The sequence below is a fragment of the Girardinichthys multiradiatus genome, chromosome 15 (assembly GCF_021462225.1).
Source record: "Girardinichthys multiradiatus isolate DD_20200921_A chromosome 15, DD_fGirMul_XY1, whole genome shotgun sequence".
Classification (NCBI taxonomy): Eukaryota; Metazoa; Chordata; class Actinopteri; order Cyprinodontiformes; family Goodeidae; genus Girardinichthys; species Girardinichthys multiradiatus.
In genome coordinates, this window is record NC_061808.1 from 19,125,925 (window position 1) to 19,138,314 (window position 12,390).

Here is a 12,390-nt window from a genome sequence, read left to right on the forward strand (position 1 = left end):
CCATCTTGTATCCAGTTATTCAACAATCATTCTTCATTCTTCAGTTTTGTAGCCATACACACCATTTTATACCAATGTAACCTACCTAACTATTGCATATCAGCTTATTTCTCTTGGAAGCAGGTTTTTGTTAAACATTTATATAGATTAGTGGTCAAATTCAACATGTAATTAAATTTTATTGTAAAATTATAGTCTGAAGAATGTATATTACTCCTTCAATTTCTAATGGCCATGGCTCTGATCCCAGTTTGGGCCAGTCCACTCCTGAACAAACCAAAGTAATTTTGACCAACCTCCTACTGATTTATAACATGTACTGGGTCACCTAACAACACTTTGTAACAACTAATAATGAGAAGACTATGTATAGCTGTTAGGTTTAAACCCCAACACTCATTACAACATCTGCACAAAGAAAGACACAGAGAAGTTAGTTTGTTTTAACTTGCAAGGAGAGTGTCCCGGAGACTGTCTCAGTTACAATCCTCCAAACACACTGAAGACAGTCTCCGCTCTTCATGCTTTTATTAGAAAAGGAACGCCCTAGTTACATGAGGTTTCAACTGCTGAGGGAGTTTATCTTTATGTGAAAACAGACTGTTCTCACATCCTGTGCTCATGTTGCAACATCATATTCCTCTATGCATATAAGGAGATAACAACCATTCTCAATCAGTAATATAAACAGCACATCTAGATAGTAAATAAGTAATGTAGAATGTAAACTGAATAATGTATGTACATTTATCTAACATTTCCCTCCTGTTTATTCAGTTTAGCATTATATCAATTTTAAACATCATTTAGTGACTACTTCTTTTCAGATTTTCAGTCATGAAATCATTGCAATGCTAAAAAGTTACACTCAGAGGACCTCCCTAATAACCATCAGGGTCTGGATACAAGTCTGGAAAATGCAGGGACGTCTCTTCGTTGCTTGTCTCATCAGGGTCTTCATCTGAGTCCTCGTCTGGTCTTATAAGGGCATACATCTCTGAGAGCTCTGTTTTAACTGGTTGTATAGCAGAGGTGATTATTTGAGAACACAAGGCTCTTATACAAGGAATACAACAACATCCACATAAGGTGAGAATAGCTGCAAACACAGCAATAGACATTAATATAGAAAACACTAGTTGTTTATATTTTCCAAACATTTCCCCAAAACCATCCCACATTGAGGTGTCAACTCCAGAATGGTCTTTCATTTTGTCGTTGAGTGATCTAAGGCCTTCCAACGCTTTAGTCAGGCTTCCATCAGCTGCGGTGTTATTTGGTATAAAAATGCAACACTGACCACCAAATATGGAACAAACACCTCCTTTCTCAGCTAAGAGCATGTCAACGGCAATTCTATTTTGGAAAGCCATAAGTGAGGTAGCTGACAGTTGTTCATGGATAGCGGAGAAACCTTCTTCAGTTTTGTTTCCTAATCTCCGCACATTATAATGGATGTAGTTGATTCTGTCTACATTTTTATTGATTGTACACCACCAACATATGGTGGATTCAAAGCCTGCTGCCACTTGATCTGCTAATTTATATTCATCAGGGACCCGTCTTGGTATTCCTATGCTGTCTATGTAAGTAGGGTCATCTTGATTGTTTCATACCACTACAATCTAGATACCAGTCATACCCATCCCAGCTGTTTGCCCCATAGCCCCCTATTTGCAAGTTTCGATCAAAAGTGAACACAGTCTGTGTTCTGTTAGTTTGATAGCAGAAATACAGTTCTTTTGTTCTACTGCTATCCCCATCTGTAGTTTTACAGGGGTTTTTTAATATTTCACGTTGGATTTTGGATCGATTAGGATTATAGTACCCTGTTCTTCTTTTTTGCATTTTGTGATTTCTTTCCCATATTAACAGGGCACTTACAACTATGATTGAGATGATGCTCCCTATTATCAATATCTTTTTGTGTGTAGGGGTGAACATCTTTCTGTAGATTGGAGCCCTTCCTAAAAACCTGTAGCAGAGCTGTGGACAATCTTCACCGGTTTGAGACAACTGCAAACTATAATTGCAGCCCCCTTTGTAGCCGGACTACCTCTGAAGGTCAGATGAAGAGCTACAATGCTACAACAGATACCACAATGCTATTACTACAACACAAACAATGATAGTTAGGGTAAACACTGCTATTGAGAAATTTATTTTAGTCATGTTCTATTATTCTTTTACAATGTGTTAGATGGATCCATGAGTTCCTTTCTGCAATCTTAATCGCAGTTCCAGTAGTCAACAACACCTGATAGGGCCCTTCCCACTTAGGTGAATGCCAATGCTTCTTCTTTATGCTTTTTATCAGGACCCAGTCACCTGGTTCAACTAACGGTATTCCCTGCGTAGACACAGAAGTTTCATCATCATTAGTTTTCTCATTGTTTTGCTGTCGTTGTTGTAACATCTTTCTCATATAATCTGCCAGTGTGCTTTCATCATCTGTTTCCCACATATTTTTAAAATATGGCAGTCTGTAAGGTCTCCCAAACACAATTTCATATGGTGTTAATCCATCTGAGCTAGTTATGTTGATATAGAGTTTTACTAAATCCATGCATTTAGTCCATGGTCTTCCAGTTTCTTCCATGCATTTTCTTAACCTGTTCTTTATAGTCCCATTCATTCTTTCTACTAGCCCAGCGCTTTGTGGATGATAAGCACAGTGGTGTTTTAGGTCTATGTGGAAGGCTTGTCCTATTTTGTTAATGATTTGATTAACAAAGTGTGTACCGTTGTCACTATAGATTTTCTCTGGAATACCATACCTTGGTATTATGTCTTTGCATAAGGCTTTTGCCACTGTTAATGCATCTGGTGTTTTTGTTGGAAATAGTTCTATCCATTTTGAGAATGGATCTATTATTACTAAACAATACTTTTTCCCTTCGCTGTTGTTTAGTTCTATGAAATCCATGTGGATATGTTGAAAAGGGTATTTGGCCTTGGGAAATTGTCCCCTTTTTGGCCTTAAGTTCCCTTGGGCATTGTGTTTTGCACATACTAAGCAGCTTCTACAAAAATTTTTTGAATAGGAGTTGAATCCATAGGTTGTGTATACTTGGTTTACCACTCCTGTCATCCCTCCTGTTGAGACATGTGACTTACCATGACTCAATATTGCTGCCCATTTGTATAGGTTTTTTGGTAGGATTGCTTTATTTTCTGGTCAAGTTAAAATACCATCTTTTAATTGTGCCCCTTTTCTTTGCATAATTGGGCACCCAACTTCTGCAATAGTTTGCCAGACCCAGAAAAGACATCATTTGCTTTTTTGTTATTGGTTTTGGTGCTTGTAATATTGTTGTTTTTCTCTCTTCCATTATTGTTCTTCCTCCTGAACTTAATTGATGACCCAAATACTTTACTGTTTCTTTGCAAAATTGCAACTTGCTTTTGCTTACTTTATGGCCTTCTCCTGCTAGATGTGTTAGGAGAGCTAAAGTGTCCTGTTTACATGCTTCTTCTGTTTCTGATGCCACCAGTATGTCATCTACATATGTTAATAGTTGACTGTTTTGTGGAGGCTCGAAGGTGGACAGACTGGAGGTCAAAACTTGAGAGTAGATTGTTGGACTCTCACAATATCCCTGAGGTAACCTTGTGTAGGTGTACCTTTTTCCTTTAAATGGGAAAGCAAACCAGTACTGACTGTCTTTATGCAGTGGCACAGAGAAAAATGCATTGCTTATGTCCACTACAGTGAAAAACTTAGCTTTTGGGTTCAGAGAATTCAACAGTGTATGTGGATCTTCTACACACGGCGATCTTTGAATGACTGCGTTATTAACTGCTTGTAAATCCTGAACCATCCTCCACCCTACAGATGGAGGTGCCTTTTTTACAGGGAATATAGGAGTGTTACAGGGTGACTCAGCACATTCAATCAACACTCCTGCCTTTTTCAAATCTGTAATAACTGGTTCAATTCCTATCATTGCATCAGGTTTTAGCGGGTATTGTTTCACTCTAGGCCTGTATTCTGTTTTGGGTCTTATTACAACAGGAAGCGCTGTTTTGACTAGGCCAACATCTGTTGGCCCTTGAGACCATAGTTTTTCAGGAACCAGCTTCAACAGTTCCTCTTGTTCCTTAGTAAAGAAGATATGTCACTTTTCCTTTTTGTCTAGATGCACTCCGGATTGGACAGTCACTGTCCAAAACAATGCCTTTTTTGTCATCAGGGTTGATTGACTGTACCAGGTGTTTGCACCTGTTGCAACCCAATCTCTTGCTCTTTCACCACTGTTCACTAATTGGCCCAAGTTTTTCCACTCTTCAGTTGTCTCTTTACACAGTGAGATATGAGGTTCTGAGTATTGTCTAAACAACCTTTTGACTGTATCTGGCAGTATTACTGCAGCTGCGGCATTTGCCGTCACGTCTGAGTACACATATGACACTGTTATTTTTACTGGAGTGATTTTGTCAAATTCGCTTTTGTATTTGGTGTCTGGTTTGTTTGTGTACCACATTGCAACATGTAGGTCATCAGGTGACATTACATCCTGAGGGTTTTGTATGGAATTTTTTCCTTCATCTACGAGAAATGACCCCGTGGAAGTTGGTGCTTTATTTGGGATGTCCAATGTATAGTAATAGTTTGGGCTTCCCACTCCCTGCATTACATATACATTTTCAGGCCTTTCCCTAGCTATTTTTAATCCATCAGGAGTTGGCAATATGATTAGTTGTAAGGCGACCATTGCATCTCTACCTAATAGATTTACTGGACATTCTGGCAATATCAGTACCGAAAGTTGGCATGTTTTTCCTTCCGGGTCTCTGAGCCATATGGGTTCAGTCTCAGTAATCCTTTTTGTCATTCCTTGGGCTGCTCTGACCACAGCATAATTTCCACTAGGCTTTGCATGTGGTAGTGGCTCTCTGAGGGTGGTTCTACATGCTCCAGAATCACAAAGGAACGTGATAGGTGTGCCTTGTACTATCAATGTTATTTCTGGTCTAATTTTTTCTACATAGAACAGTTCTTCCAGATTTAATATATTTTCTCCCTCCTCAGTCAAAAGTACCCTTTCTGTCATTTCACCAAGGGGTTGTCTGCTCAGTTTCCCCTGCGGCTCTGGTGCTAGTCACGCACTATAGTTTTGTTGGGCAGAGCTACTTTGGCAGTCTCTAGCCATATGTCCCTCTTTTCCACAGGACCAGCATGCTCTTGGATTTTGTGCTCCAAAATGTCCTTTGCCTCTACCTCTTCCTCGACCTCTACCACGCCCCCTGCCTCGTGTTTGTTGATAATAAACTGCATTATCAAAACAGGCTGTCTCTTCCTCGTGGTAGAACACTGTGTCTTTTTGTTTGGTCTTTTTACTTTTTATAACTTTTTCTGCATGCAGGGCATGGTTGAGTGCATTTTTTAACTGTTGTTGGAAGGCACTGTTTGCATCTTCACTTGGTTCTAGACCACTGTGAACCTTGGACACCGTTCCCATTCTTGCTCTATATTCATCAAATGGTTCATCTGGTTTCTGTCGGCACCTTCCTATTTCAGTGTAATTTGCTCTCTTTTTATATTTAGCTTTAATTCTTTCCAATAGGGGGTTCACATGTTCTGTCAGATCATTACTGTCAGCAACTCGGTTGGTACCATCTGCTTGAGTAGGCGTATAAGTTCCTTTAACATGAAACCAGTCAGGGCTTAACTTGCACATCCACACCTGTTGTACTTCTGCTCCGTTCAGGTGATAAGAACGTCTAAGGTCTTTTAAGGCAGCCGTGGATAACTTTCCATTAAAGTTATAATGTTTTACCCAGTAACATAATGGTTCCACAGCTGTTGGTTCTTCCTTTTCTACTACTTTCCAATCTTTGCATGATAAATTATCAAGTAACTTTTGTTTTTCTTTACTTTGTCCCTTACCCATTTTTAGGCGACTTTTAGTTCCAGTATGGTTTTAACACCTGGTGTGTTCTAAATACTGGAAATACCTTTTAAACAAGATGGTGATCAACTAACCTGTTGCGGTAAAATTCACTTCAACCCGTTAAGGTGGAATTTTCTTGCCTACATGCATCCGCAGCGGCTCACCATTTGTTCCTTGTTTAATTTATATGAAAAACAGTCACCTAGTGGTGGCTATTTTTCCACTCTCACACTCACTCGCTCCTTTTATTAGTTTCCTAACAGAGGACTCCGCCGTCTTTAACGTAGAATTTAATTAGTCTATTTCAACTAAGGGAGTCTACCCTCCTGCGGAATTTAACTGTATTCTTCTCTTGTACCTGATAGTGTCTAGAATTGTCAGGGTTTTACTATTTTATTCTTTTGTCATTCATCCCTCTTTTTAATCATAAGATTTACTCACACTTCTCTGCGTCTTTGGAGTTCCGTCAACCCTTGGATCCCAGCCTGCCAGGGAGAACCAGTCCTGGAAAAGGTCTTTTTACCTTGGCCACGGAGTTTTACCTGGATCTCTCTCACCCGCTGGGATCGTCAGGTATCTTGGACTCTGGCTCGAAAGGACCATTTAAATGTTAGGTTTAAACCCCAACACTCATTACAACATCTGCACAAAGAAAGACACAGAGAAGTTAGTTTGTTTTAACTTGCAAGGAGAGTGTCCCGGAGACTGTCTCAGTTACAATCCTCCAAACACACTCTGAAGACAGTCTCCGCTCTTCATGCTTTTATTAGAAAAGGAACGCCCTAGTTACATGAGATTTCAACTGCTGAGGGAGTTTATCTTTATGTGAAAACAGACTGTTCTCACATCCTGTGCTCATGTTGCAACATCATATTCCTCTATGCATATAAAGAGATAACAACCATTCTCAATCAGTAATATAAACAGCACATCTAGATAGTAAATAAGTAATGTAGAATGAAAACTGAATAATGTATGTACATTTATCTAACAATAGCGAATGACATTAAATCATATTGCTAAAGTTTCTACCAAATGTCTCCAAGACAGGTAAAAGACTCAAGGCAAAATGACTAGCAATATAAATCCAGTAAATAATTAAGTTCATTTAAAAAGGTTACTAATATGTATACTTTATACTTTCCAAAAACATCCTAAAATTCAAACATGGTGCGATGTGGGCTTTGGATGCAAAAAGCATGGGTCTCTTTTTACTTAATATACAGTGCCTTGCGAAAGTACTCGGCCCCCTTGAACTTTTCAACCTTTTGCCACATTTCAGGCTTCAAACATAAAGATATAAAATTCAAATTTTTTGTGAAGAATCAACAACAAGTGGGACACAATCGTGAAATGGAATGAAATTTATTGGAATGTCAAACTTTTTTAACAAATAAAAAACTGAAAAGTGGGGCGTGCAATATTATTCGGCCCCTTTACTTTCAGTGCAGCAAACTCACTCCAGAAGTTCAGTGAGGATCTCTGAATGATCCAATGTTGTCCCACATGACTGATGATGATAAATAGAATCCACCTGTGTGTAATCAAGTCTCCGTATAAATGCACCTGCTCTGTGATAGTCTCAGGGTTCTGTTCAAAGCGCAGAGAGCATCATGAAGACCAAGGAACACACCAGGCAGGTCCGAGATACTGTTGTGGAGAAGTTTAAAACCGGATTTGGATACAAAAAGATTTCCCAAGCTTTAAACATCTCAAGGAGCACTGTGCAAGCAATCATATTGAAATGGAAGGAGTATCAGACCACTGCAAATCTACCAAGACCCGGCCATCCCTCTAAACTTTCATCTCGAACAAGGAGAAGACTGATCAGAGATGCAGCCAAGAGGCCCATGATCCCTCTGGATGAACTGCAGAGATCTACAGCTGAGGTGGGAGAGTCTGTCCATAGAACAACAATCAGTCGTACACTGCACAAATCTGGCCTTTATGGAAGAGTGGCAAGAAGAAAGCCATTTCTCAAAGATATCCATAAAAAGTCTCGTTTAAAGTTTGCCACAAGCCACCTGGGAGATACACCAAACATGTGGAAGAAGGTGCTCTGGTCAGATGAAATCAAAATCAAACTGTTTGGCCACAATGTAAAACGATATGTTTGGCATAAAAGCAACACAACTCATCACCCTGAACACACCATCCCCACTGTCAAACATGGTGGTGGCAGCATCATGGTTTGGGCCTGCTTTTCGTCAGCAGGGACAGGGAAGATGGTCAAAATTGATGGGAAGATGGATGGGTCCAAATACAGGACCATTCTGGAAGAAAACCTGTTGGAGTCTGCAAGAGACCTGAGACTGGGACGGAGATTTATCTTCCAACAAGACAATGATCTAAAACATAAAGCCAAATCTACAATGAATGGTTCACAAATAAACGTATCCAGGTGTTGGAATGGCCAAGTCAAAGTCCAGACCTGAATCCAATCGAGAATCCGTGGAAAGAGCTGAAGACTGCTGTTCATGAACGCTCTCCATTCAACCTCACTGAGCTCCAGCTGTTTTACAAGGAAGAATGGGCAAGAATTTCAGTCTCTCGATGTGTAAAACTGATAGAGACAAACCCCAAGAGACTTGCAGCTGTAATTGCAGCAAAGGGTGGCGCTACAAAGTATTAACGCAATGGGGCCAAATAATATTGCACGCCCCATTTTTCAGTTTTTTATTTGTTAAAAAAGTTTGACACATCCAATAAATTTTATTCCACTTCACGATTGTGTCCCACTTGTTGTTGATTCTTCACAAAAAATTAGAATTTTATATCTTTATGTTTGAAGCCTGAAATGTGGCAAGAGTTTGAAAAGTTCAAGGGGGCTGAGTACTTTCGCAAGGCACTGTAAAAAACCACAGTGGCCACGAGATATGGAGGACATTTTAACTCTGGTACTGCTACCTCCCCTGAGCCTCGGTGGCTCATCTTGACTTAACTTCCTTACCATAAAACAAAAACACAAAGCAAAACTATCCTGCCCAATTATTCTGACCAGTAAACCCACCGGTTTACCTCAAAGCTCCTTATATGAACTGTATAGTGCCCTCTGTGACCTTTCTAATAGAATCCCATCTCTATATTGACTCAAGCTTTATTTCGGTCTGATTCTGTAAAATTTCATGACTTTTTCATTACTAATTCTTTGTTACAATATGTGGCTCGGGGCAAAAAGACAAACAGAGGTATAAACACCTGCCAAAGTAGTTCCTACTACACACAATGTCAAGTGGACACCACACACACACACACACACACACACAAACATCTGTGTTTTAGTATCTTTATGAGGACTTTTTCCTTGATTTTTAGTGCCTAACCCTGACCCTCACACTAACCCTAACCAGTTAATACCTAACCCTAACCCTAACAATAACTCAATTCATACCCTAGTCCTAAACCTAACCCCTTTCCCAAGAACGGAATTTGAAAAAGTGAGGACCAGGAAAATGTCCTCACTTTGTCAAAATGTCCTCACTTTGCGATAAAAATACAAAAAATGGTTCTCACTCAGCAACAAGTACAAGAACACACACACACACACACACACACGCACACATGCACACACAAACAACACCAGGGTCATTGTTCCTGCTGGTAGTAAGGGTCCTATTCACTGAAACGCAACACACAGATCTGAAGACTTGCCTGTGGCAGCTCCTCTTACCCTCAGCCCTACCCATTCCCTCACTGCAATGTCCACTGCTGCTTTCTATTTTCAGCCAGAGGGCTTTTGAAATAACTGTGTCCAACAGTGACAGCTGTGAGAGGGTTCAAGTCTGGGGCAGAACAAGTCAGAACCACACCCAACAGACTGGAGCAGCATCAAGGCCAGGATTCTTCAAACAGGTGCTTATTTATCTCTGACTTAAACCCGTTCACACAGTAGCAGGCGTGGGCACTTTAGCAGTTACAACAGTTTGACTGTTCAATAGGCTCATTAACCCTGACTTTTCAGGAACTCTCTTACCCTGAATCGCCTCCTAAGCTGTCATCATCACATTCCCCTCCTCCCTCTTCCTCGTTTATGCCTTGCTGGGTGTCGCTTTCATGCATGAAGCTGTGCCAGCATTCAGAAATATAAACTCAGGCTGCACAGATGGCTTTTTGGCATGTTGCGTTACTTTTACACTCCGCGCTGGGGGATCTGAGGCATACAGGGAAAGAGTATATATGTGATAGCAGCATGTAAATGAGCAAATAATATGAGTCACTGTTACTCTAGCCCTTCTGGGAAAGTGGAGATATTGCGATTTTAGAATGAAAAATATTCAGGCAACAAGAAGCAGCACAGAAATTATTTTATGTAATATTTTATTTTTTCTACACCATGTGGTGATTTGGAATTTTTTGTTGAATTGTGAAATGTGGACTTGTGAATATTTTGCTTTGTGTATGTTGGTTATAAAAAAAACTAATCTTTTAGTTGTATACGTTTGTGGGGAAAATCCTATGTTAAAAAAATATTTTACACAAAATCACCAGTGGCACCATTATTGGTACACCTAACAATCTTTGTCAAATAAAATGTAAGTCAAGCATTGTTTTTATTGTATGCCTCACTTTTAAAGCTCGTCTGTTTCTTGGAACTTCTTCTTGACTTTCTGCTTCTCCGGGATGCAACTGGGACTAAACTAGATGAGGACCAGCATTTGTTTTATCACAACACACCGTGAGAAGGACTGTCAATGAAGGCAAAAATACCCTTTCTGTCCTGCCATCACAAATATAAACATGTGGAATTTGCTAAACTACAATGGGGCTTTCACTGGAGAGGTGTGCTTTCATCAGATGAGAATAAGATAAAGCTTTATGGCAACAAACATTCCAGGTAGGTTTAGTATAAAATAAAGGATCATAATGTGGAAAAACACTTCTTGTTAGGTATGGTGGAGGACCTGTGCTGATGGAGGCAACACCCTTACAATAAATATATAAACTTTTTATCTTACTGAAAAAAGGACCATCTATCATACTCTTCAGGAAGGAGATGTGTGTCCCAGAGATAAACATGTTTTGGTGTAAAATATGTGTATTATCTGGGTAACAAAAGCAAAAGACCTGGTCAAAATACCACCTGAAGCTGGTGAGAGAGTGTTATTATCTCCAGTGAAACAATTAATGTACTGACATGAACTTAAATGCCTCTCAGAGAAGAAGAAGCCATTACTCCAAATGCAACATAAAAAGCCAGATTAAAGTTTGCAAATGACAACAAATGAGAACAAATGTAATGTTTTGGAGTTTCCACCATACAGCCCCAAACTGAAAAGTTGTTTGTGAGCAAATTTTGTACCAGTTACACCAGTTCTATCTGGAGGAATGGGAAAAAATTCAAGCAAGCTCTTTTGAGGTGTTTGTGGATGGAAACCAAAAACATTTGACCCAAGTCAATTTATGTGTTTAGCTGTGGTGCAATTTATTGTACAAAATACTATGGAAAAATATGTAAAATTCTGATTTTGAGGAAAGTTAAAGAAAATTCTCAAAATTCTAGGAAGTAGATATAATTTTGTGAATCCTAGCTTACCTAAAAAACATATAGTGGATATAAATATCTGGTTTCAACTGTATATGCAGAGGACCTTGAGATGAGCAGAAATTGGCACTGGGTTGACCCTGCCCTCTGCCCAGGGACTGTTTGAGAGCTGCTGCAGAAACAGGGCGCTTAGTGCTGTCAGAGACTCTTCACATCCTTTTCAGTAAATGTTTGAACTGTCATCAGGCACCACAACATCAAAAGTTAAATTAAATTGTTTTAAGATGCAAAGTGCTTTAATTTTATTTATTGTCATTACTGTTCTTATGATCTTTGTTTTGTATAATTTAATATACTATTGCTTAATTCTTTTCTTTCATGCTTTAAGTAAGACTATAGGTACACTGTGATCTTATACCTGTTAGTATGCACTAAAGATTATTGACATTGTTATATCAACAACAACAAACTTCCATCTCAAACCTTTTGTAGTTTTAAAAATGACTCCATTTTTAATCCTTAATAACTTTGACATCTGAATAATTCTTTGTCACCATTTTAAACTCCACCCAAGGTATCTGTTTTTCCTGTTGAATAATGAATGAAACAAATTTGGACCATGAACGTCAAATCTTTAAGCACACACCGCCGCCTGCTGGTCAAGACGTGTAATCGCAATTCATGGTCTGGCAAAAATAACAGGTGACGATGTAGGACCAATGGACGAGACAAAAAACGGAAGACCAAAATGTTTACTAGTAAGCACTTTTATGTGTTTTAGAATAAACATCAAAATTTAAATGAAATTGATTTTTTTTTTTCATGTAGTATTGAGACATTACAAAATAATTCGTACTTATTATAGAAATACTTCCTTCGTAGGAAAAACATATAGGGAGAGTAAGATGAAAATATTTGCACTTGGATAGTTTTGCGGTGTAAATAAAGCCACATCCTGTTGTGTTCAGTTAAGAAACTGATTCCTGAAATAAGGAAGTAGAGTCACCTTATCTG